The sequence below is a fragment of the Eulemur rufifrons genome, unplaced genomic scaffold, assembly GCF_041146395.1.
Source record: "Eulemur rufifrons isolate Redbay unplaced genomic scaffold, OSU_ERuf_1 scaffold_48, whole genome shotgun sequence".
Taxonomy (NCBI): Eukaryota; Metazoa; Chordata; class Mammalia; order Primates; family Lemuridae; genus Eulemur; species Eulemur rufifrons.
In genome coordinates this window covers 1,186,828-1,213,544 of record NW_027182830.1, presented here as the reverse complement: position 1 = coordinate 1,213,544, position 26,717 = coordinate 1,186,828, and positions in this window count along the sequence as shown.

The following is a 26,717-nucleotide window of genomic DNA, read 5'->3' as shown; positions in this document are numbered from 1 at the left end:
GAGTGTGAGCAGCCCCGGGAGGAGGGAAATGATCCGCCTCGGTGGGGCCTGCAGGGGACGGGCTGAGCTGGCCGATTCCTTGGAGGAGTGTCTGTCTCTGGAAGGGCTCCTTGCGGGAAGTTTGAGAAAAGGCCCCGTCAACACTGAGCATCTGCGACAGAGCAAGCCCCGTGCCAGGTGCTTCCTCGTTCCGACAGCCATGCAAGAGGTTACCAAGCACTCTGCGAAGTGCCAGGCGCTGAGCTAACGGCGGCCCTATTTCTCGTCTCCACTGGTGTCACCACAGCCTTCAGGGGGACGAACTAATCGCTGTCTCAGAGAACCTGTGGGCAATGGGGTTCACCGGGAACTGGCCTGCTTGGTGACAATCAGCAAAGTAAACCTGCGTCTGTCTGACTCTGAAGTTAGTTCTTTTTCCACCTTAATGGCATCGGCCCCTGCGGAAGTGAACAGAAAGCAGGTGCCAGGCAGAGGGAGCGTGCGCTGCCTGCAGGGAGAAGCGTGTGCACGAGGCAGGACTCACAGAGCAGCGTGGTCGGCGACTCAAACTGCGGTGCGGCTGCAGAGCTCACCGCACGGGAGGGCACAGAGATGAGGCCAGACAGCAGGACGGGATCGCCGGGAAGAGAGTTTGGCGCTGGTTGCTGAGCAGGAGGGAGTCACCAAGGGTTTTGGAGGAGGATCATGGAGAACACGACCCTCATGCATGACCCAGTTTAAACGTGTGCTGCGGTTGTTAAGAGCAGCTTTATTCACAATTGCCAACACTTGGAAGCAACCAAGGTGCCCTTCAGTGGGTGAATGGATAAATAAACTGTGGTACATTTGGACAGTGGAATATTATTCAATGCTAAAAAGAAATGAGCTATAAAGCCATGAAAAGACATGGAGGAAACTTAAATGCATATTACTAAATGAAAGAGGCCAATCTGAAAAGGCTACATACCAGATGATTCCAACTATATGACATTCTGGAAAAGGCAAAACTATGGAGACAGTTAAAAAGACCTGTGGCTATCAGGAGTTAGAGAGGCAGGGATGAGTAAATGGATTCTTAGGGTAAATCCATACGGTGAAAATACTCTTTATGTTACTTTAAAGGGGGATACATGTCATTATAAATTTGTACAAACCTGTAAAATGTACAACACCAAGAGTGAACCCTGTGGCAGAGTGTGGTGGCTCACGCCTGTAATCCTAGCACTCTGAGAGGCTGAGGAGGGAGGATTGTTGAGCTAAGGAGTTTGAGACCAGCCGGAGCAAGATAGAGACCCTGTCTCTATTATGAATAGAAAAATTAGCCGGGTGTTGTGGCGCATGCCTATAGTCCCAGCTACTGGGGATGCTGAGGAAAGAGGATTGCTTGAGACCAGAAGTTTGAGGTTGCAGTGAGCTACGATGACATCATTGCACTCTACCCAGGACCACAGAGTGAGACTCTGTGTCAAAAAAAAAAAAAAAAAATAGTGAATCTTTTGTATATTATGAACTTTGAGCGATAATGATGTGTCAATGTAGACTCATTAATTATAACATATGTACCACTGTGGTCGGAAATGTTGATGATGGGAATGCTATGCATGTGTGGGGATAAGGCATATGTTGGAAATCTGTGTACTTTCCACTCAATTTTGCTGTGAACCTAAAACTGCTTTAAAACTAAAGTCTCTTAAAAACTAAAGTCTGTTATAAAAAGAGAAACAAAAACAAAAGCAAATAAAAAACAATTTGGTTATGTTTTTCATATACAATTAGTACATTATACACAGTAATGCTCATATTACTTGAATAAAAGAATATGTTAAATGAAAAAAAAAAAAAAAAGCGTGTGCTGAATGAATGTGTGGACGAACGACCCCAGGGTCTGAGGGCAGAAACTGGCGGGGGTGGGAGAAGCCAGCGGGGGAGGAAGTGGAGGCTGTGAGACCTGCAGGTGCAGCTGCAACGTGGCCTTTGTCGGTGAGGTTCTTGCCGCTGCTGCTGAGATCTGACAAGTGTCATGGCCACTCAGCAAAACGGCCGCGAAGGCTCCATCCAGTGTCATGGCCAGGCGTTCCGAGCTCCAGGGGTACAGGGTACAGAGATGTGGGGGGAAGCTGAGGAGAGGTCAGCTGCTGGAGCATTCATTCTGCCTCCACCCGCTCCCTGAAATCCTCCCTGTAGGTCTGGGATCCCTTGGTAGTGATGGGCTGGGCCATACCAGATGACAACTGTCCCCTGCTGCCTTTTCCAGGGATGTAAGTGGAGCAGGTGTTGGCTGTGCTCTGTGCAGCTCACCTGACCCCCTCCCACCCATCCCCGTCGACTGCCAGAGAGTTATTGTACCGCTGGGTAACAAGAGCCTCTGACCTCACTTGCCTGGCAGTGTAGACCCTGTGGCTCACAGGTGGGGTGGGGTGCTGAGGGGCATGCACTGGCATTGGAGGCCTTGCCCCGAGAGCAGCGCAGAGAGGGAAGGACCCGGCTCCGCAGGCGGGGCCAGCAGGAAGCTGACTCCCAGAGCCCTCACTCCCAAGGTGGGGGTCCCACAGCCTCAGGTGGGCTCGCTGCTGCCCCTGCAGGCCTCCCCGTGTGAGGCATGAGGACCCACACCCCACCCATCCTGGCCCATCCGTGGCCTGGGTCTCAGGGGTGTGAGGCAGGAGTCACCTGCTCGTAACCATCTGCAGACATTCACACTGAGAAGTGACACGCGGAAGAGCCGTCCAGTCCAGCCGTGGAAACCAGGCTCAGGGAGATTAAGTGTGAACAGGATCAAGTGGGCATCCTCGCACTGTGTGACAGCAGGCCAGTGGGCTACCCTGGGACTTGGGGATGTTGGTGGCTTGACTTGTTAATGGCTGCAGGTGAGCAGGTTTGGGGCCTGGTCCATGGGGCCCCAGCAATACCTTAGTAGAAGCTGGTCTGGCCACTTCTCTCCAACAAGCTGCTCCCTCAGCGCAGCCTCTGTCTTAAAGGGGACATAACCTTCAGCTCCCCATTCCAGAGGGCCCTCTGCCCTGCCTGGCGAGCCTGGAGAACAGCCCCGGGGTGTGCCCGGCTTCCTGGCCCAGCCGGCCCAGGCTCCACCGTGCTCGTGGCCAGCAGCGTGAGCCCGTGTGGCCTCCCGGTCTCAGGGGCAGTGTCTCTCTCCACTGGCCACACTGATGCTAGAAGGGACGTCCTAAAGCCCAGCGCTGTCCTTGCCACCGTGCCCAGAACCCACAGTGTGCTCCCTCCCAAGGGCATTCAGGCCTTCCCCAGCCTGTCCCAGCCAGTCCCCTCCTCCCCCAGACCACAGCCAGGTGCCCAAGTGCCACTTTCTCTGTACACAGTGAGAACATGCAACCCCTGCCTGGACTGGACAAGGGCCACTCTGCTCTGGTCTGTTCCACAGTGTCCCTGATAACTTTATTTCATATTCCCCAGACCAAACTCTGTGTCCCATATTTTTAGAGTAACTTGGAATTCTAATCTTCCCTAAACTGTTCTAATATAAATGTTAATAGCACCTTTTCATTTGCAAAAACATCCAACTTGGACTATAAATGCACCAGTCACACTGACCTGTAGTCCCCTCCAGGCCTGTGTGGAAAGGGAAGCCGCCCTCTGGTGTCCTGTCCCATTCTCAAGGCTCATCCCCCACCCTGGGCACCTTCCCTGTCACACTCCTCCCACTGCTGGGTCTCCGTCCCCAAGGCACCATGTGGCGGGGTGGCGGCCGTGGGAGGACACCGGGCCATGTTCTCCTGAGGTGCATGTGTAGTTCCAGGCAGGATCACGTGAGCATCTTTCTGGGCTCTCACCATGTTTTCCAAGGATCTGTCACCCCAATTGGTGTTCTGTGGCCACCCAGCCCAGGCCAGGAGGCTCCAGGTCCTCACCAGGATCTGCAGCTGAGGGCAGGGCGGGCCTCACCCTGCAGTCCCCTTCTCAGACTGCAAGACTGGACAGTTTCACAGACAGACTCGGCTCCCCAGAGCCACTTCAGCTCCTCACAGGTCACTGGAGCAAATGTCTGCAAGCTTGTGTGCACTGCCTGGAGGTCCCCAACCTTTGCCGTGTGCTCATCAAGGCAGGCAGGGCCAGGGCGGCCCCCTGGTACACGGGGAGAGCAACTGAGGCCGGCAGCTGGGCTGGGCGGAAGCCCCGGATCTGCCGAGCCCTGCCCAGTGCTCTGAGTGATTGTCCAGAGGAGGCAACGATGAAATTGGAACCACCCAGGTCCTTTAAGCCACTAAAAACTTCTGTAAGCCTCTCACAGGCCATTTGGGCTGGGGTCAGAGTGCTGGCATCTTGGGATGGGAAAAGAGAAAGAAAAGAGAGCGCTTCTCAGGAGAGGGTCCCAAGAATGCAGGTGATTTGTCCCAGAGATGCCCAGCCCACCACTAGGCCCCTCTGTCCCAGCCCCGCGCCGCCCCCCTCCCACCACCCCGCCTGTGATTGTCACTCACTGTACTCCTGGTCCAAGAGGCCTACACTTCAGGCTTTACCTTGTCCCCAGGGAAACAATCTCAAATGGCTGTGGGGCCTGGGGAGGCAGCTCTGGGAGGGAAGCGCTCCCCTCAAACCTCTCAAGTCCCCTCCACCGTAAGCCCAGACACAGGAACCCCAGTCCTGTCCCAAGGGTGGGTCGGTCCTGCCTCTACCCCAGGGCCAGCGGCTCCTCTGTGCCCAGGAGGCCGGAGCAGTGGGAGCAGGCCTCCTGCCAGCCCCCACCACAGGCTCACGTCCCAGCGAAGATGGTGGGGGTGGAGCCGCAGGAGTGTCCCCTCTGCCAGCCTCTCCCTCAGAAGGGGGATTTGGTGGCTGGGCTCTGGCGGGAAATACCTTCCCCAGGCTCCCTGCACACCTTTCCCTCCACTCAGGTAGCCCAGGCAGAGCTGAGAGCTGAGGAAGGGGCTGGGCCCGGAGGCTCTGGTGCGCTGTGTCAGGGAGCAGAGACTCCACCCCCAGGGCTGCAGGGATGCGGGGGGCCGGGGCATGGAGCAGGGAGGGGGCTGGGGCTCAGCTCAGATCCAGGAAATGCTCCCCTACATTCTAACCCAAGTCTGCCTGGCTCCAGGGACTTCCTGTTATATCTCGTCCTAGTGGGAGTGCCCAGAGCAGGCCAAGTGAAGCCCAGAAAGGACACACGCCGAGGCCAGCCTTGCCCCGAACACTGAGTGTGTTTTTAAACCTGCTCTGCTTTCTTTTCTCACAGCTGCTCCTGGTTCCTGCTTCCCACACTGCAGGATGTAGATCTTCCAGAGATCCAAAGGGACTTAAACACCACATGAGGAAGTCAAGAAGAAAGTTATCTTACACCCGTGAGGTTGGGGAAAAAAACAAACCGAGCTGAGAGGGTATCTGAATTAAGTATTTCATGTAGCTGAGAGCTTTGCATATGGATCATTCAAAGACAGTGTCCTCATGGTCCATTCTCAGTCCCCTGGAAACACCCCCTTCCCTGCCAAACCCAAAGCCAGGGCCTTCAGCTCTCAGTGTCCCTGAGTCAATGGTGCACAGACAGCTGGGGCGCCTCCATGTCATCTGTGTGCACTGGAAGGCCTCAAAGCCACCCGTGTTCCTGCTGTGCCTCCCCCAAGGCCCTGGCCTCATCTGCCAGACCCCTGCATGGCCCCGCTGTCCTGAGTCCACAGCAGCTCCTGCAACCCCATCGGCCCTACTGGGGTGGCTGAGAGGACAGGGGTGCGGGATGGCAGTTTAGATTTTTTAGTGTAAGTATGTCTCATGCAATAATTGGGACATGCTTATACCAAAATAATCATTATCTAAAACTCAGATTTAACTTGGTGTCCTATATTGCCATTTGCTAAACCTGTCAGCCCTACAGGGGTGGGAGCTCAGCCCTGAGCGCACACTGGGTGCCCATTAGCCTCCATCCGAAGGCCGGCCCTACGCAACAGCCCGCACTGTCTCTCCCTCTCACTCCCACCCCTCGCCCCGGGCGTGGAGGGCAGCAAGTGGGGAGCAAGTGGGTCGCTCTGGCGGCAGCGCAGCATCCTCTACCAGCATCTGAGATGGCACCGCTGCTCCCGGGGGTGGGGTGGGGTGGGGTGGCAGGCAGGAAGCTGACATCTGTCTATTAGGCACATCTACACCTGTCCCCGCGGGGTTACCAATATGGTGGCCATGGAAGAGTCAGTGTTTGTCCTAAGTAGATAAGAACTGTAAAAAATTCTCGGAGGAGTATATTGCTTTGTTACTTGCAGTGTTTGAGCTAACTGTGGAGGGACGACAACAGCACTCTGAAGGGAGCAAGCAGCAGCGCAGGATCGCCTGGCCCTGGCTAAGCACTGTGACAATCCACGCTGCCACCTGACGCCCTGCGCAGGGGTCTGGGCAGATGGGGGATATGGCCCAGAGCAAGGGGTCTGCAGGAGTCGGAGCCACCAGCCTCTGCGGAGCGCTATGGACACTTCTGGCCCCTCTGTCCTCAGACTCTTGACTTTTCTCCTGAGATCCCTCCAGTAACTCACCTGTCTTCCCTCCCGCTGCCCCGCCAGGGGCTCCTGACTTTGCACTAGGGAGATGTAAGCTTCCGGCTCATCGGCTCCTTCCTCTCTCCCTTGCTCCAGGGCATGCGTGCTGTCTTCCAGCTTGTTCTTACTTCCCCTCACTGTGCTTAACCATGAGGAACAGCAAAGCCAGGGCGGCTGCAACAGGCTCGCAGCAACACTGTCCCCGCTGTGCACGGACCTGGGGTGGAGATGCCCTTCTCTGGTCCTTCTTCCACCCAGGTAAGGTTTTTATTTTTCTGGAAAGCTGTCAGCACCCCGCCCCCGCACCCCCTGCACAGGATCCTGTCTTAATCTCCACACCTGGGCCAAGAGGATCCACTCTCGCCCTTGAGATCAAGTGACCTGTGAGACGTGCACATCCAGGTGGGTGGCAGGTGTGCAGGCAGGTGCGGGCCACAGAAGTGCCACCCAAGGAAGAGCGGGAGAATTGCGCTCCTCAGGAAGGGGTGGGTGGGCCTGTGGTGAGCAGGGGCCGCTGGCTGGAGGAAGTGGCACGTGCAGGTTGCCATACACAGCCAGGGACTGTCAGTGACTCCCAGGGAGTCCCAGGGAACGGCCTCAGGATTCTGTCTGTGAAAGAGGTGTGGGGCCTTCACATACCACTGCATGGTTTTAAATCTTTGTGTCCCTATCATTGAATTAGCATGTCTTTTGAGCACCAGAGAAGGGCCCAACAATCTGGAGGAAGAAGGATGTGGGAGGGGCCTGAGAAATGAAAATGAGAAAGTGGAAAAGGCCCCCTCACCCCGGACAGGAGCCCAAGCCCCAGAGACTCCTGCTCAAGTGACCTGCATGTCCACCAAGGCGGGCGGGGGCAGCGTTCAGGGATGAGCTCACAGCTCACAGCTCAGGGCTCGAACCTGTAAATGAGGAAATGGCCTGAGCTGGCTAACGGGGCCTCTGACTCTGTCGCAGAAGGCAGAGTCCCTGTGCTCAAGGGGTTCACCATCCGGCCATGGACCGAAGCCCACACTTCAAAGATCTGATTGTTCTGCCCAGAGACTGCATGCTCAGGGCTGCTGTTTTGGCTGGAACGCTTCGTGCCTGACTCACTACCTTTCAGAGCTCAGGGCCAGGTGGGATTTGGGAAAGCCTGGAGCATCTCCTTCCCAACTGCACCTGATCTCATCCTTTGAAATAATGCAATAATGGCTGGCAGCCACGTCAGCGCTCTGGACAGCGAGGCCGCGGCTTAGCTGTTAGCAAGAAGCGATCACGTACAGATGATCTGTACTGTCCTAGCTCTCCCTGTGCAGACCGGCTTGACTGGGCTTTTTCTTTTTCTTTTTCTTTTTTTTTTCGTTTCCTACCTTTTTTTTTTTTTTTTTTAGGAAGCTGCAGATCCATCTGGACGAGTTGAAAAACTGATGCTTTCCCTGTACTCCGGGTGGAGGCAGCTGTGTTCTCTCCCTTAGGCTAGCCGGAGTCCCTGCAGTTCACAGAAGCCAGCGAGCTCCAGAAACACGAGCTAACGAGGCCCCCGGACCCTCGCCTCTCTGACTGGGGGCACCTGTCTTGCTGCGTCACTTACAGGTTGATGGAGGTGGGAAGATAACACCTTTAGCCTGCGTCTCGCGCAGAGGTGGGGCGCCCCTTCTACTCTGTAGATGCCTACTTGAGTCTGGTCTTGGAGAGGAAGGTGACACCCGGGGGATTTGACCAGCACTGGCCCTCACGCTAGCTTTGCCTTGTCCTCCCAGGCCGGCCTCCAGCTGGATCTGCTGCTCCCCACGTGCCAGGTCTCAGGGACAGCTGGGTGGCTACACAGAGCCACAGACATCTGGTCTCTGCCTTCTGTTTGGGAGGGAGGGCAGGGGACGGCAGGAAAGTGCAGCACAGCACAGCGACGGAGAAACTGGGTTTGGGAGTCAGTCAGACCTGGGTTAGGGTTTACCCACTGCGTGACCCAGGGCAAGTCACTCGACCTCGCTGCGTCTCCACTCCTGCCTCTGTAAAATGACGTGGATTGTTTCCCCTTAGAGCACTGATTAGTGAGATGCTCCACGTGAAGCATCTATTTCAGCGCCTGGCACACGGCGAGTATTCGTGGCGTGGCTGTTATTGCTGTTCTGCTGTTCCTCCCTCAAGGTAGAGCCAGGATGCCAGCGCGTGCCTCCGGTGCCCGTCACTGGGAAACACCTGGGAGAAGGCACAGCCTGGGGCGAGGGCTGTGGTGTGAAGGGGCCGAGGGGGTGTCTGAACTGGGTGGAGGAGGTCTGCGAGGGCCTTTGCTCCAGGGGCTGGGGGAGGCCCATCCTTGTTTCTACCCCAGGAAGAAAGTAACAGAAGCCATCTCTGAGCAGTCTCCTGTGTCGCCTCCTAAGGAAGTAACAGAAAGCGGGCTTTGGATTTGAACCTGGGAAAAGTTACTGAGATTTTTTTATTCTTGCTTCTTTCCCTACCCCCTTTCCCTTCTTGTGATAAAACTTTGGCCTTTGCCCCCACTAAAAAATATGAAAAGCACGAGGATCTTATGGTTCTCTGAGCCAGTCAGAGATAGCAGCCTGGATATCAGACAAAGGAGCAGTCCTGTTAATAATGTGTCGTGGGCCTGACATAGCACCGTGGCCAAGGAGCCTGCCTGCCACATACACGGAGGCCCGTTGTGGAGCATGTTCCTGGGGACTAGAGCTTCCCAAGGGGAAAGGCCGCACAACCTAAGGGGAGACACACACGGAAAATCTCTGAGGAGCTTTGCTAGAACATTTTGTGAAGTCTCACCACCCCAACACACACGTGCACACACACACACACACACACCTCTAATCAAGTGTACTGGAAAGTCAGAGGAGAAGATTTCAAAGGTTTGGATCTGAGAAGGCTTTAACTGTCTCCAAGCGAGAGGGTTTGGGGTCAGCTATATTTGTGGCTCACTAACCCCACCTCCGGCTGCAGAGGGGGCTCAAAAAGGACCCACCAAGCTCCTGGCTCCTTCCTGGCTCCCAGATCCTAACTGCCACGTGGACACAAACACACAGAGATACTACAACAGGGAGGCAAGTGGCCTGCACTATCACGCTACACGTCCAACCACACATGAACGGTGGCAGCAGGGCACAGACACAGGCAGACACGCATATCCACACTGTGGCCATGGGACCCCCGGCCTGGTGGCTCCTGCAGTCCCAGCAATCTCACAATAGCAGGTGAAACCCACATGGGCACAGCGCTGAGGCCCAGGTAGCCATTCCCCGTGAGCCAGACCCCGCGAGTGGCATGCAGGGCCCCAGAGCACACTCAGAGCTGCTGGGAGCACCAAGGAGCACACTCACTCGGGTGACCAGAGCGTGGGTAGAGAAGCAACCGTGCTGTTACCGGCAGGGAGGCTTCAGGCCTCAAAGCCAACATGCATCCCACAGTGGCAACCTGCCTGCTCCACCCCCATCCTGGGTGGGCCTGGGCCAGTCCCCGTCTGGAAACTGAAGGGCAGCTAGAGTCAGCCTCACCAGCAACAGGCAGAAGGAGCCCAGAATCTGCCTGAGGGTGCCCTGCGGGGGAAGGGAGCCCCTGAAGGTAGGTGGACAAAGTCCAGGCCAGGAATTCTGCCCTTCAGCCTCCTGACCTGCCAGGACTCTCTGGATCCCTGTCCCTGCCCTCAGGGCACGGGGATGCAGGACCACCACAGTCCTGTCTGAGGTCACCTCTGTCCATAGCGTCTCCTGGCTGCCTCTGTCCCAGGCACTGGGCTCCTTTCTAGCTTTCACAGTCCTCCCCTGGTTTCATGCCTGGACTGTTTGATTCATGTCTGGCACCCTTTCCGGACTGTACATCTGCCCGACGGCAGGGACCACGGAGCCAGCTTTGTGTCATTCCCAGTGTCCAGCCTGGCTTTGCACTTCGTGCTCACTGCTGCTTAAATGCAGTAAACATGTGATGCAGCAACATTTATATTCCTCTGACTCTCAGCTCCAGCTGGGCACAAAGGTGGCCAGTGTTGTTTGCCTCTTTGTAGGAATGAGGTATGGCTGGTGGGCAGGGCCCTGGGGTCTGAGATCCAGGCCCTGGAGACTCCCTGAGAGCTGGGAATTCGCAGGGGACTCTGGGAAGCTCATCCAAACTCAGCTGCAGTGGGCAGGACAGGTCCCTGAAACTCAACCTAGCAGCCCTCGTGGCTGGGGTGAGACCATTGATCCTTTTCTTTAGCCTGGTCTTAAATTGAGATCTGATTTAAGGGCAGGTGACATACAGCATGTAAAATAATCCCAGTGGCATCCAGCCTGCTGCAGAGTGGCTTCCAATGGTCACCTGGGCGGTGGTGTTGCCTCTTACAACCCTCTTACTTTTACGTCAAATTTCTCAGTTTCATAAACCCTTATCTTCTGGTATGAGTTCATAAAACACGATGCCAGAGCCACGTGAGACGGTAAAATCACAGCTCAATGGGTCTGTGGGGCTGGACCGGCTTATGTTGCAGAGTGACAGAGGTGCCATCTGTCCAGTCAGGGACCAGCCCCCTGGAGGAGCCAGGAGTCCAGCTTCCCCATTCGCAGGTCTCAGTGCGAGCGTGGCCGCCCGCAGGACCCGCTGGGTCCAGAGGGTTTGCTGTTAAATGAAGGAGAAACCAAATTAGCCTGTTTGTCCTTTCGGAGATTAAACCGCATGCCCTTTCCCTGCCATCGGGCACATCGTCCCGTCGGCCCTCACAGTACCCCTATCCCTAGGACAACGGAGGGCCCTGGGGTGGCATGGACACACCGGGAGCTGAATCCAGCTCCTCCACTTAGCTGTGTCTCATTGGACAGGTTAGGGACACTCTCTAAGCTCCTGTTTCCTCTTGGGGGCGGAGCACCGCTGTGGTGATTAAAGGAGGTGAGGGATGCAGCCAAGAGCCCTCCTGGCTCACAGCGACTCAGGGCATGGTGGTGTTGTCATCAGCACCATCATTGGCGTCACACAAGAAGCAACAGGCTTAGCCGGTGACTTGCCCTGTCCTGTTGCTGAGCTGGGCAGGGGAGGGGACCCCGCTCTCAGGGGCTCAATGCTCTCTCCTAACGAGGCTTTGAAGAAGGTGCAGAGAGTCAGAGACATTCTATAAAGTCTGTTCTCTGCAGTCAGATGAGAAAATGCCATGAACAGTGGTTTCTGAACTGAGCAAAGAACAAAGAACACTAGAATTAAGCCCAGTGGTGAAAGAGGAACCTCGGGAGGCCCGAGCAGGCTTCATATTAGCAGATGTGTGTGTCCAACACATTCCTCCATTCACACTGGCCTCTCGCTCCTGCCTCCTGCCCACTCCCTCTGCCCCAGCCATGGGCCTGCTGCAGAATGGCACACACAGCCTCTGCTCGCTAAAGTGACTCAGCCCTGCCCTGTTCAAACCCCTAGGGGAAATGGAGACTTTTCCTGCATAAGGTTTCCTGGGGAGAAAGCCCTTGGATCCTAGTTCTTGGGGAAGGAAAGCATCTGAAGTGACAGCCTCAGGGCCCAGAAGGCTCAGGGCAGACACCTGGAGGAAAGTGCCCACACCCTCCTGTCCCTCCTGCCTTGGGCTCCCCGCAGCCTGGAGAGCGGGGCAGCGTGGAGAGAGGAGCTTGGAGAGAGGAGTGTGTGCCTCGGCTCTGCCTCCTCATAGCCGGGTGATCCTGGAGAGTTGCTTTGATTTGCTAAGCCTCGACTCCCTCTTCTGCAAAATAATACAGTCTGAGGATTTAAAAATGAAGCCTGTTGAAAGTGCCTGCCACCCCGGAGCGATCGACAGCATTCCTTTTCTTTCCTCCATCCTTTTAACCTTAAAACCCTCCCTCACCACTGTGGGCTTTCTGTGCCTTCAGTGTAGGGATCTGGGACAGAGGAGACTGAGGGTGGAGGGGATTCGTTCTATTAGCAGGTTTTCAGCAGCTATAAAGAAAGGTGCTGTGACCATGTCTCCCCAGAATTCATACACTGAAACCTATCCCCCAGGGTGATGAAATTAAGAGGTGGGGCTTAATTTCTGAGTTAATTAGGTCATGAAGGTAGAAACCTCATGAATGAGATTAGTGCCCTTTAAAAGAGCCAGTAGAGGCCCCTTGTCCCTCCTCCTACCCTGTGAGGACACAGCCAGAAGGCACCGTCTGTGAACCAGGAAGAGGGCCCTCACCAGACACTGAATTTACTGGTGTCTTGATCTCAAATTTCTAGCCTCCAGCGCTGTGAGAAATAAATTTCTTTTGTATATGAGCCACTAGTTTATTATATTTTATTACAGCAGCCTGGATGGGCTAAGACATTCTTGCCCCAGGAGTGTAAAGGTCTCGTCAGAGGAGAGGAGGGGCTCTCAGCACCTTGCCTTCTGTCCTAACCAGAGCAGGGACCCCTGTGCCCTCGACATCACTTACAAGGAAGGTCCAAGACTGCACCTACTAGGACACACGGTCCCTGCTGGGAATGTAGAGATAGCTCACATATCCAAACATCACTTGGCTTCTGCCTGGCTCTTTGTGCTTTCATTTTATAGCTCAGTTCATGTTCTAGATCCCACTGGGACCAAAATCATGACTTTTCTGGTTCATTAGCCGCATTCCAACTTGCTTGAACAAAGACAGCTTCCCCCACCAATGGACAGTGATCGCTTTCCCTGGAGTTGAAGGGGAAGATGGCTCCCCGCAAGGCAGAGCGACCTTGCCTTGGAAGTCACAGCCACTGAGAACGCTGAGCCGCCCTTGCTAGAGCCCTGCTTCACTCCCAGCAGCAAACACCTGCCTACAGATGCTCCGTCACTCACAGGCCTGGAGTGTCCTCTCTTGGCCTTTTATGGAGAAATGCCCATCCTGGAGGAAGAAGGAGCACCCGCCTCTCAGGCGCTTCCAGGTCCTGGGACCGCGGGAGGCAGGATGCTCTGCGAACTCGGCATGCCCAGCTCTGCTAGGACATCTCATTCTCCTCACCCTGGGATCAGAGGCAGCTTCTTCTCCCTAGGGTGGTCTCCCCAGGTCTCTGAACCCTGGGCTAAAGGGGGAGATGCCCAGCTCCTTTGGAATAGGAGCAGGGGAGGGTGGAATGGCCACTCTCTGGCTTGTCCACACTGTCCTGGACTCTGACTCAGATGACCCTGAGCTTACAGCTGAGTTGCTTCTGCTGGAGTCTGGGCAGTGTCTTGCTTTCTCCCTTTCCTGACTGTGCCGCCCATTCAGCTCCTGCCACCAGGAGCCCGCGGTGGTTCACATTTGAATGTATCTTACACCTTACAAAGCACGTGCACAGACATTCTCTGAGTCCTCACAGGAGTCAGCATTACTTCACACCTTCAGCACCGTTTGTGTCTTTCCTTTTTCAGATGCTTTTCCCCTTTAGGATTCTAGGATCCTACGTACTGCATTGGAAGTTCTCTCAGTCTCTTCCCAGGTTCTTCTTCTCTGACCCTTCTCTCTGTGAAGCATTCCAGGGCTCTGTCTTTTTGCATGGTAATTACCACATCTGTGCCTTCAACCCCTACTCTAGGTTCATTTGTCCATCTGTCTGTCTTCACCTCCTCTGCAAGCATCTCAAGTTGAGCAGATCCCACCAAAATTGTGGAATCCACACATCTGAAAAGTCCTTTACCCCAAGTCTTTCTTATTGCTGTAAATGGCATCATTGCTCACTCCTAAGACCAAAATCCTAGGAGTCATCCTTGGTTCTTCTCTCTTCCTCAAACTGGGACCAGCCCCATGCAGTACCCCATCATTTCTTGCCCAGACAAGGTAACAACCTCTTAATTAGCCTCTCTCCCTTCCCTCCAAAATAAAAATTCATCATTCACTCAGAAGCCAAAGTGACTTTTGAAGTCTGAGTCAGATCACATGACTCCACACTGAGCACAATCTACTAAATATACGGCCCCATGAGAGCTGCCCCTGTCTCCTGGCTCACCTCCACACCTCACTGTGCCCTGCACACTCGCTCTCGCCATTGCTCAGACATCTCAGGGATGTCCCTCTGCCTGGAGGCCTCTCTCTACGTCTGCACTTGGCCAGTCCATTCCCACCACTCAGGCTGGAATATCAACCCTTCAGACACACCTCTGTCAACACTAGAAGCACAATCCCACTGCCCCTGCCATACCCCAGTCTCTCTCTCTCTTTATAACCCTATTTGGATTTCTTCACCACAATTATCACTATCCAAAATTGGCTCATTAATTTCCTTATTTACTTGTCACCTGTCTTCCTGACAATAAACCATAAGGAACATGTTCTCTGAAGTACCTCAATGGCTCAATAGATACTCAGTAAATGCATCCAGTGTGTGAACAGATGAATGAATGCACAGTGCAATGGGTATTGTTGGTATGCCCATTGAAATGATCATTGTGATGTATACATAGTGTTAATTTTACCATTTTAGCCATTTTTAAGTATACAGTTTAGTGGCATTTAGTACATTCACACTGTTGTCCAACCATCACCATCATCCATCCCCAGAACTTCATCTTCACAAACTGAAGCTATGTGCCCATTAAACACTAACTCCCCGTTTCCCTAACCCAGTCCCTGGCAACCATCATTCTACTTTCTGTCTCTATGAACTTGGCTACTCTAGGTACCTTATATAAGTGCACTCATATAGTATTCGACCTTTTGTGACTGGCTTATTTCACTTAATATAATGTCTTCAAAGTTCACCTGTGTTGTAGTATGTGCCAGAACTTTCTTCCTCTTTAAGGCTGAATATTCTTCCATTTTATTAATATGTATATACCACATTTTATCTGTTCATCCATTGATGGGCAATTGTGTTGTTTACATTTTTTTGGCTATTGTGAATAGTACTGCATTAACATGGGCATACAAATACCTATTCAAGTCCCTACTTTCAATTCTTTTGGCTACATACCCAGAAGAGGAATTGTAGATCATATAGTAATTCTATGTTGAATTTCTTGAGGACCTGCCGTACCAGTCATAGTGGCTGCACCATTTTATACAGCCCACCAACAATGCATAAAAGCTCTTAGATTTCTCCATATCTGCACCAACGCTGTGACTTTTTTCTTTTTCTTTTCTTTTTTTCTTTTTCTTTGTTTCTGTTTATTTTTTTAAAGACATGGTCTCACTCTGTCACCCAGGCAGAAGTGCAATGGCCCAATCACAGCTCACTGCAGCCTTGAATTCCTGGGCTCAAAAGATCCTCTTGCCTCAGCCTCTTCAGTAGCTAGGACTATAGGCATGTGCCACCACACCCCATTAATTTTCTTTATTTAACAGAGGGGTATCTCACTATTGTTGCCCAGGCTGATCTTGAACTCTTGACCTCAGTCCTCCCACCTAACTTTCCCAGAGTGCTGGGATTACAGATGTGAGCCACCACTGTAGGGACCGTCCCTGGGCAAGAATTGGCTTGAGCCCAGAGTCAGCAAAGCTGGATGTGCTTCTTGGGTCCAAAGGTCAACAGGTCCAGACCGCTCCTTGAGGCCAGAAGTCAATAAGTTCGGACACGGCCTGTTGGACGTGGCCTGTTGACTGCTGAATGCTTCTTGGAGCTAAAGGTCAATGGCCTATTGAATAGACAAACTGTTTCCTACGGCAAATAGCCAAGGGCCTTAGGTCTTGCACACACGCCAAGGTGTGTCTCATTGTCCTACACTCAGGTAATGAAGTCCAAAGGTTAAGATGCAAACGGCTGCCTTCCTTGTGCAATTTCCATAAGAAATGGAACATGTCACCTCAGGGCTCTAAAGATAGTCACGTACCAGGAAGTAGCTGCTGGACAAAAGGAGTACAAAAATAAAGTGACTAGTGCTTTCAGCACTGCAGTCTTGTGTCGTCTTTGTGTGTCTGTGTGTTCCTTTGTGTGTCTGTGTGTTTCTTTCTGTGTTCATCCCCCGTTCTGTAATCAGGCTGCAACACACCACACCTGGCCTTTTCTTTCAATAAATAATATCCATCCTAATAAATATGAAGTGGTACCTCATTGTCTTTTTGATATGCATTCCATAATGAATACTAATGCTGAACATCCTTTAATGCATTTATTAGCTATTTGTTTATCTTCTTTGGAAAACTCTAAAGAACTCTGTTAAAGTCCTTTGCCCATTTTGGAATCAGGTGGTCTGTTTTTATGTTGCTGTGTTGTTGGAATTCTTGATATAATCTGGACATTAATTCCTTATTAGAGGCATAATTTAAAAATATTTTTTCTATTCTTTGAGTTGATAGTGTTCTTTCATGCACAAAGTTTTAAATTTTGATGAAGTTTTACTTACTGATTTTTAAATTTGTTATCTGTGCTTCCAGTGTCATATTCAAGAAATCATTGCCAAATTCAATGTCAGGAAGATCTCTCCCCCCCATGTTTTCTTTAAGAGTTGTATAGCTTTAGGTCTTATAATTAGGTCTTTGATTTATTTTGAGTTGATATTTGTATATGGAATAAGGCAAGGATCTAAATCCATTATTTTGCTTGTGGATATCTAGTTTTCTCTATGCCATTTGTTTAAAAGACTTCCCTTTTTTCCCTAGTGAATAGTTTTATACCCTTGTCCACAATCATTTTACCGTACACAAGGTCTGTCTGGAAAGTATTCAGCCACTGTTAATATAATGAGAATGGTTTGAGCAACATCAATGTAACCTGGCAGCCAAGGAGAATGGACTGGAATGTACACGCGTGAACAATGATGACTTCAGTGTACTAGTCAGAGGGGCACTAGACGCCATTGAGGGAGCACGTGCACTGTGTGGCTGTCGCATTCAAAATGACTGAGCGAGTAGAACAATGAATCTGCATCAGAATTTGAATTACGCTTGAACATTCCTCCACAGAAACTATTCAAATGATTCAGAAGCCTTTCAGGGATGATGCAATTAGTGCAGCACAAAAAAAATATGACACAAATGCTTCAAAGACAGGTCAGGAATCTGCTGAAAGTGATCCACCTTCCGGAAGGCCTGCAACAAGCAGAACACCTCAGAATGTTGAATGTGTACAGGTCAGGTTAAGAGATGCTCGGAGAACTGTGTGAGGTCCAAAGTTCCTATTTTGAAGGGGACTGAGCCATCATTCCTATGTACCATGTTTCTTGTATCTTAAATCTTCTTAAATAAATGTCCCTATTTTTCATATTATGTAGCTGGATACTTTCTGGAAAGACCTCCTGTATGAGGGGTTTTTTTTTAATTTCAGGAAATTATGGCGGTACAAACATTTTGGTTACATGTTATGACTTTGCCACATCCAAACCATGATTTGAGACATGCTCTTTCTCCCCCACAACACTCACCACGTCTATTAGTTGTGAGTTTACCCACTCCCAACCCCCCTACCCCTAAAGAATATTACTACTGTGTGAGCACCTTAGTGTTGATCAGTCAGTGCCAGTTTGGTGGCGAGTACACGTGGTGCCTATTCTTCCATTCTTGTGATACCTCACTTTGGAGGATGGGCTCAAGCTCTACCCAGGAAAATATAAGAGGTGCTAGATCATCATTGTTTTTTTATAATTGAGTAGTATTCCATTGTATACATATACCATATTTTATTAATCCACTCGTGGATTGATGGGCACTTGTGTTGTTTCCACATCCTTGCTATAGTGAATTGTGCTGCCATAAACATTCGAGTGTAGATGTGTTTATTATAGGATGACTTTTGTTCCTTTGGGTAGATGCCTAAGAGTGCTATTGCTGGATCAAATGGTATTTCTATTTTTAGCCCTTTGAGGTATCTCCAAATTCTTTTTCACAGAAGTTGCACTAATTTGCAGTACCACCAGCAGTGTAAGAGTATTCCTATCTCTCCACATTCACGCCAGCATTTATTGCTTTGGGAGTTTTTGATAAAGGCCAATCTCACTGGAGTTAGGTGATATGTCATTGGTGAACATGTCTGTCTTTATTACATTACCATACTGCTTTAATATTATAGCTTTGTCGTAAATGTTGAAATCAAGAAGTATGACACTGTCAACTTTTTTTTCCCCAAGATTGTTTTGGCTATTCAGGGTCCTATGAGATTCCATATGAATTTTAGGATATGTTTTTATATTTCTGCAAAAAAAAAATTGTTGAGATTTTAACAGGGATCACATTAAATCTGTAGATCACTTTGGATGGCACTGACATCTTGACCGTATTAAATCTTCCAATCCATGAACCTAGGGACCCTTCCATTTATTGATGTCTTTTTTAATTTCCTTCAACAAAGTTTTATAGTTTTCAGTATATAAGGCTTTCATTTACTTGGTTAAATTTATTCTTAAGTATTTTATACTCTATTGTAAATGGAATTGGTTACTTAATTTCCTTTTTGGATTGTTCATTGTCAGTGTGTAGAAATGTAACCGATGTTTGTGTATTGATATTGTATTATGAAACTTTGCTGAATTCATTTTTGTTTTGTTTTGTGAAATCCTTAAGGGTTTTCTAAACACAAGATCATGTTTTCTGAAAAAAGAGATCATTTTAATTCTTCCTTTTCTATTTGCTTCTCTATTATTTATTTTTCTTGCCCAATTGTTCTGGCTAGGACTTCAAGTACTATGTCAAATAAAAGTGATGACAGTGTGCATTCATGTCTTGTTCCTGCTTCTAGGGGAAAAGCTTTCCATTTTTCACCATTAAGTGTAATGTTCACTGTTGTTTTTTCATATATAACCTTTATTATGATGAGGTCTTTTCTTTCTTTACCTAAAATGATGACTGTTTTTATAATAAAGTGGTGTTGGATTTTGTCAAATGCTTTTTCTGCATCAATTAAGATGATTGTGTGTGTTCTTTACACTGTTAATGAGATGCAATTCATCTATTAATTTTTATATCTTGAATGATCCTTGCATTCTAGGAAAAAGATCCCATTTGCTCATATTATGCAATTCTTATAAGATAATGTTGGATTTGATATGTTCATATTTTGTTGAGTATTGTTAGAGTAATATTCATAACAGATATTAGTCTGTAGTTTCTTGAGTTTGTTTTTTTTTTTTTCTGGTAGTGTCTTTGACTTTGATATTAGGGTAATAATGGCCTCAGAGACTGAGGTCAGAAGTATTTCCTCCTCTTCAATTTTTAAAGAGAGTTTGGAGAGGATTGGTTTTAATTCTTCTTTCAATCTTTGGTAGGAATTACCAGTAAAGACATCTGGTCCTAGACTTTTCTTGGTTGGGAGGTTTTGATTACTGATTCAATCTCCTTATCACTTATAGGTAGGTCTGTTTAGATCTTCTATTTCTTCATGATTCAGTCTAGAAAGGTTATGTGTTCTTGTCCTTTTTATCTGTACTTTGTCTGTTATTCAATCTGCATTGTTCATAGTATGCTATTTATGATTCTTTTATTTTTGTAAAATTTATAGTAATGCCTTCATTTTCATTTATGATTTAAGGCATTTGAGTCTTTTCTCTTTTTTTTTCCTTCATCGATCTAGCTAAAAGTTTGTAATTTTTGTTGATTCTTTTGAAGAACAAGCTCTTGGTTTAATTGATTTTCTTTCTCTTGTTTTGACAGTTCTCTATTTTGTTTATGTCTGCACTAAGCTTTATCATTTCCTTCCTTCTGCTACTGTTGAGTTTACCTTTTTCTTCTTTTTCTAGCTCCTTTAGGTGTAAAGCTGTGTTGTTGATTTGAGACATTGATTTTTTAAAAAGTATTTAAAGCTATTTCCCTCTTGGCACTGGTTTCATTGCATCCCATAAGTTTTGGTATGTTGTGTTCTAATTTTCATTCCTCTCAAGACATTTTAAAATTTATTTTGTGGTTTCTTCTTTGACTCATTCTTTAATAATGTATTATTTAATTTCCATATATTTGGTAACTTTTCCATTTTCCTTCTGCCGTTTATTTCTAATTTCATTTCACTTGGATTGGAAAAGACACTTTGTATGATTTCAAGCTTACATTTATTTAGACTTGTTTTTTGGCCTAACATATGATCTGTCCTGGAGAATGCTATACATGCACTTGAGATAAACGTATATTTGCTGTTTTAGATGGAATGTTCTACCTATGTTTGTTAGGTCCAATTGTTACATAGTATTGTTCAAATCCTCTGTTCTCATTGATCATCTGTCAGATTGTTCTATTCATTATTAAAAGTGGGGTATTGAAGTATTCTACTATTATTGTGGAACTGTCTATGTCTTCCTTCAATTCCTATATTTAGGAACTCTAATGTTTGGTGCATATATGTTTATGATCATTGTATTATCTTGGTGAAGTGACTGTTTTATCATTATTAACATCTTTCTTTGAAAAATTCGACATGAAGTATATTTTGTCTGATATTAGTACAGCTCATCTCATCTTTCTTTTTTTTACTATTTGCACAGATTATCTTTTTCCATCCTTTCATGTTCATCCTATATATGTCCTTAGATTTAAAGTGAATCCTTGCAGACAGCATTTAGTTGGATACTATTCTTTCCTATTGTACCAATCTCTTTTGATTAGAGAGCATGTTAGAGTTCTCCAGAGGAACGTAATGAATAGGATATATATTAGATAGCAAGATAGAGATAGAGATTTAGACACAGAGATGGAGAGACAAATTCATCGTAAGGAATTGGATCACATGCTTATGGAAACTGGCAAATCTGAAGATCTGCAGAGTGCACTGACAAGCTGGATGCCCAGTAGAGCAATGATGCTGTTCCAGGCTAAGTCTGAAAGCCTGAGGACCAAGAGAGCTGATGGTGTAGTTTTAGTTCAAAGGCTGGCAGCATTGAAATCCAGGAAAATCCTTCAGGTAAGTTTAGTCCCAAAGACAGGAAAAAAGCTGATACCCCAGTTTGAAGGCAATCAGGCAGGAAAATTCCCTCTTACTCGAGAGAGAGTCAGCCCTTTTATTCTATCCAGGGCTTCAACTGCTTTGTTGAGGTACACCCACATTAGACCGGCTGAATTTGCTCTGCTCAGTCTATCAATTTAAATGTTAATTAAATTCTAAATCATCTTCAAAGGAACACCCAAAATAGTATTTGACCAAATATCTGGGCACCATGTGGCCCACTTAAGTTGACATATACAATTATTACTAACATCATAGGACATTTATTCCATTTATAATTAAATTAATAACTGATAGGGAAGAACTAATTTTTGCCATTTTGTTATTTGCTTTATGTATGCCTTATATCTTTTATTGTCCTTAATCTTCCTCATTACTGCTTCCCATTGTGTTTAGTTGATTTTTGATAGTGAAGCATTTTGATTGTCTTCTCATTTTCTTTTTGTGCATATTATGTAAATATTTTCTTATAGATACCATGAGAATTGCATAAAACATCCTAAAGTTATAATATTCCGACTTAAACTGAAACCAACTGAATTCAATTGCATTAAAATCTCTAATTCTTACAGCTCTGCCTTCCCCACTTTGTTATTGATGTAACAAATTAAATCTTCATATATTGTGTACGCATTAACATTAGCATATAATTATTTTATGTTTTTCTTTTTTACACATTGTAGGAGAAAAGTAGAATTTCAAATCAAATTATATATATGTACATACATATATTTGTCCATACATATATCTTTTGCCAGAGAACTTTATTTTCATATGACTTTAGGTTACTCTCTAGAGTTCTCTTATTTAGATTTTAAGACTTCCTTTACTCTTTCTTTCTTTCTTTCTTTCTTTCTTTCTTTCTTTCTTTCTTTCTTTTTGAGACAGAGTCTCACTCCATTGCCCTGAGTAGAATGCTGTGGCATCAGCCTAGCTCACAGCAACCTCAAACTCTGAGGTTCCAGTGATCCTCCTGCTTCAGCCTCCCGAGTAGTTGGGACTACAGGCATGTGCCATGATGCCCATCTAATTTTTTTATTTTTTGTAGAGACAGGGTGTTGCTCTTGCTCAGGCTGGTCTCGAACTCCTGAGCTCAAGTGATCCTCCCACCTTGGCCTCCCAGAGTGCTAAGATTACAAGCATGAGCCACTGCACCCGGCCTTTCCCTTTACTATTTCTTATAGAGCAGATATTGTGGTAATAAACTTGTCAGCAGCATTTGTGTTTCTGGGAATGTCTTAATTGCTCTATCATATTTGAAAGGCAGTATTGTCAAATATAGAATCCTTGGTTGAGAGCTGGGTGTTTGTTTTCCTAGTATTTTAAATATATCATCTAACTGTCTTCTGGCCTACAAAGTTCTTGCTAAGAAATACACTGATAATCTTTTTGGAGATCCCTGGCATGTGACAGGATACTTTGCTCTTGCTACTTTCCAGATTTTCTATTTTCTTTGGCTTTAGAAAGTTTGATTATAATATGCTTCAGTGTGGATTTCTTTGGGTTATTCTATGTGGAGTTTATTGAGCTTCTTAGATTTGTGTATACAAATATTCCTTGGGAAATTTAAATTATTATTTCTTTAAATAATCTCTCTCTCTCTTCTTCCGAGACTTCCATAATGCCTGTATTAGTTCACTTGATTGTGCTCCAGATGTCCTTTCCCTTAGGCTCTATTCAGCTTTCTTCATTTTTTTTATTGTTTCTCAGACTTGATAATTTTAAATAATCTGTCTTCAACTTCACTGAATATTTCTTCTGACTGTTTAAATCTGCTGTTGATCACCTCTAGTGAATTTTCTAATTCAGTTATTGTATTTTTCATCCCTAGAATTTCTGTTGATTCTTCTTTATTATTTTGCTTCATTTTTTATAATTTCTATTTCTTTGTTCACATATTATTTTTCTGGTTTTCTTTAGTTCTTATATTTTTCTTTAGTTCTTTTGGCATATTTACGAGTGTTGCTTTAAAGGTTTTATTTAGTAAGTCTGATTTGTGTGTTTCCTCAGGGCCAGTTTCTTGAAATTTATTTTGTTTGTTTGCATGGATGATGTTTCCCTATTTCTTTGTATGCCTTGTGCTCTTTTGATAAAAATTGGGCATTTGAAAAAACAACCATCTCTCACAGCCTTTGAGGACTGGTGTGGAAGACTTTTGCTAATCAATGGGGCATGTCCTAAATCTTTGGATCACCCTGGGATAAAGAATTAAGGTCTTTTCATATTGTTTCTGGGCATGTGTCTCCCCTGGGCCTGTGCATGTGTGCCTTTTTATTCTTCCCCAAATTTTCCCATATAAACAGCTGCTTTTATATGTCTCAGTGAGCATAATTCCATCTTCTTCTCAGGGTCTGAGATGTTCTGCTGTATTTCTCTGCCCTTGATTTGCCCCAGTGTTCACAAGTCTGCATTTCCCTTTAGCTTTCATGTGACTTTGTGTCCACCATTGCCTTCCATGGCTTCCGCCACCCTGAGATCTCAGCTATAAACCATTCTCCGCCTGAGATCCCAGTCTGGCAAGACAAAAATCAGTACCCTGGGCAGCCAACACACAGGTTACACTTCACACACATTACAAATAAGCTCCATTCTGTTCCTTTCAGCCTGAGGAAGGATCTGGAAAGTGTGCTGCATGATGCCTAGGAAGTGGTGGGACAAGGGAAAACATACCTGGAACAGCATTTTCTGGTGGTTGGAATGTAACTTTTTCTTGATTTGGCATCTTCTCATCTGCTCAGTTGTTGTAGCTGCTGGATTGGTTTCCAGACTCCAAAGAAGTTATTTAAATCATTCTCCAGTTATTTTATCATGTTTACATAGAGGAGCAAGTTTTTGGAGCTTCCTAATCCATCATCTTGTTGACATCACCCCTGGCATGCCCATTTTTTGAATGATAAAAGTAAGACCCAGAAAAGCTGCTTAATGGCAGAATTTTGATGAAAATCCATGAATCTGAATTCCTAGCTTGTTTCTTCTTCTATGCTAGCTAACTTCAAGCTGTCATTCTAATAATCAGAGTAATAATAATGTTCATACAAATAGCACATTACAGTTTATAAACTAGTTTTGTTTCCTTTTTTGATATCCAGAGATGCTGTATAGGAGAGCTAGGAAGAGAATTATCCCATTAACTGGATACAGAAACTGAGCATTTAATGGAATGTAATTTTTCCAAGATGATATAAAAATTAGAGGGGAACTCACATTAGTCTTTCTGACTAAATATGGGCATTGTGGCCTCTGCCTCACCCTTTTAGAGGCTGGGCAGGTGCAGGTGGAGGATCAGTGGCAAACATATCACAGAGGGATATAAAGGGTTCCCAGGTCTTATCCCCCCACTTAGAACTTGGGTAGTTTCCAGGCTGGGCAAGGGGCAGGTGAGGTGCTAGCCCTGCATGGGCCACAGGCCACGGCCCTTGGCAAGGGGACAGAGTTGTGGGGAGAATCAGGAGCCTGGATTCAAGGCCTGTCTGTGATGGGGAAAACGCCTACCCTCTGTTTACCTTGATTTCCCAGTGTCTGCACTGAGACTTGACTCTATTTCTTGACCCAGGCTGCTGACCTGTCCCTGTCCCCCTCCTTCCTCTGCACTTCACCGGGCCCTGGAGGGACAGCTTGAAAGCTGTTCTAGACCTAGGTTCAGTGCCTTGGCCAGGACTTCCCTGTGCCTACCTCCCTGGTTACAAATCTGTCCTGGACACCAAACCTGGGTGGGGACAGTGGGAAGAAGAGAGGTGGTCCAGGGCTGCAGCTTTTATTTTCTGAAATCAGAGACCCACCCTGGGACATTTTATCAGGACTTCTGCTCCCAGACCCCTCTTTCTACAGACATCCCTGATCCCAAGGATCTGAAGCCACCCCCTCAGAACTCTCTTTTACATTAATGCTCTGTCTCCTGAGTTGGCCTGGGGTCCTCCCTGGCTCCTGCTGCCCCATTCGGAGGTCCTAGCTCCACTGTGCATGCCCACAGCTGTGGGAGTCATGTAGACACAACTCCAGGAGATATGGTCCCATCATGGTGTGCAGGGACAGCCTCTGGGCTTGGGCAATGAAAAGCCAAGCAATGAAAACCCTTGCACCAGGATGCTGGAGCCCGCCATCTTTGCCTGGGCTGGGGTTAGGGAGGTGGCACCCAGGGCTGTGGTTGTCCTCACAAGTGACAAGTCTGTGGCCTGTGTGGGGAGGTGAACAGGTGAACAGGAGCAGTTAACTGTATCGTTTCTCTAAAGCCAAGTTATTGTGTGGTGTGGAAAACAGAGAATAAGGGCATATAGTTGACACTCAGCAGTGATTACTAACTTAAAAATGGCAGAGCAACAGTCATTACAAATTATTGAAGAAAGTGATGTGCAACTTAAATCAAGATGAAAATAAATACAAAATCTGAACTGCAGTAAAATGGTTTCTCACAATCTTTAACTGTTTGCACCTAGTAATATAATCTGGTTTCCTGAGTGAAGGGAAAGTACAGGTTAGCCTGGGACGTTACCTTGGAGGTGGGAACCTCCTGGGAGCACATACAGAGCCCCAGGTGAAGGGACGTGAAACTCCTTTGGAAAGAAGGCAATTTTCCTCTGTCCTCTCAGAAGAGACCTTCAACCATGTGGTTCTAGCTTGTCAGACTTGTCAGAGCCACGTCCTCAGCACCTCCAATTACTTCCCACGGCACTCTCCCCTCCGCCATCTTACTTGACTTTCATTTGCACAAGTGAAAACTGTCTTTCAGCTCCATGAGGTTTCACACAGAAAGGCAATGAAATTGTCAACACTCACTTTTTACTGCACCTGTGCTTGGACGTAGACAATGATCCCTTGCACAGTTCTTCATTCAACAGAGTTTCCTTTCTTAGAACTAAGAGTGTTTGGAAAGGAGGGATACATCGGTGAGGCACAGGGGATTGTTGTGGCAGTGAAACTATTCTGTATGGTACATAATGGTGACTACGTGACATTATGCATGTCTGAGCACCAGTAGAATGCACAGCACAGACTGAACCCTAATGCAGATTATGGATTACAGTTAATAATAATGTGTTATGGTTTGCCAATTAAAACAAATGCACTACACTGATGCAAGATATTAACAATAGAGGAAACTGGAGGACAGGAGTATTTGGAAACTCTCTGTACTCTGCTCAATTTTCTGTGAACTTAAAACTGCTTTAACAATAGCTTATTAACTAAAAACATTTAGCATTCACTTTTCCATCAATTACAAAAATTACTATAAAGTGGTATAATGGACATTGGAAACTAAGAAAAGAGGAATGTGGGAGAGGGGTGAGAGATCAAAAACTACCTATTGGGTACAACGTATGCTATTCTGGTGACAGGTACACTAAACACCCTGACTTCACCACTATACCATCCATCTATGTGACAAAAAACACTTGTACCCCCAAATCTATTAAAATAATAATAAATGTGATTACTAAATGTTGAAAAAAATTACTATGAAATCAAATGGCCTTTCTTTGACTAAATGTGCAGAATCAAATTCAGTCAAATTTTGCCTTAAAGGAGGGCTTGCCTTTA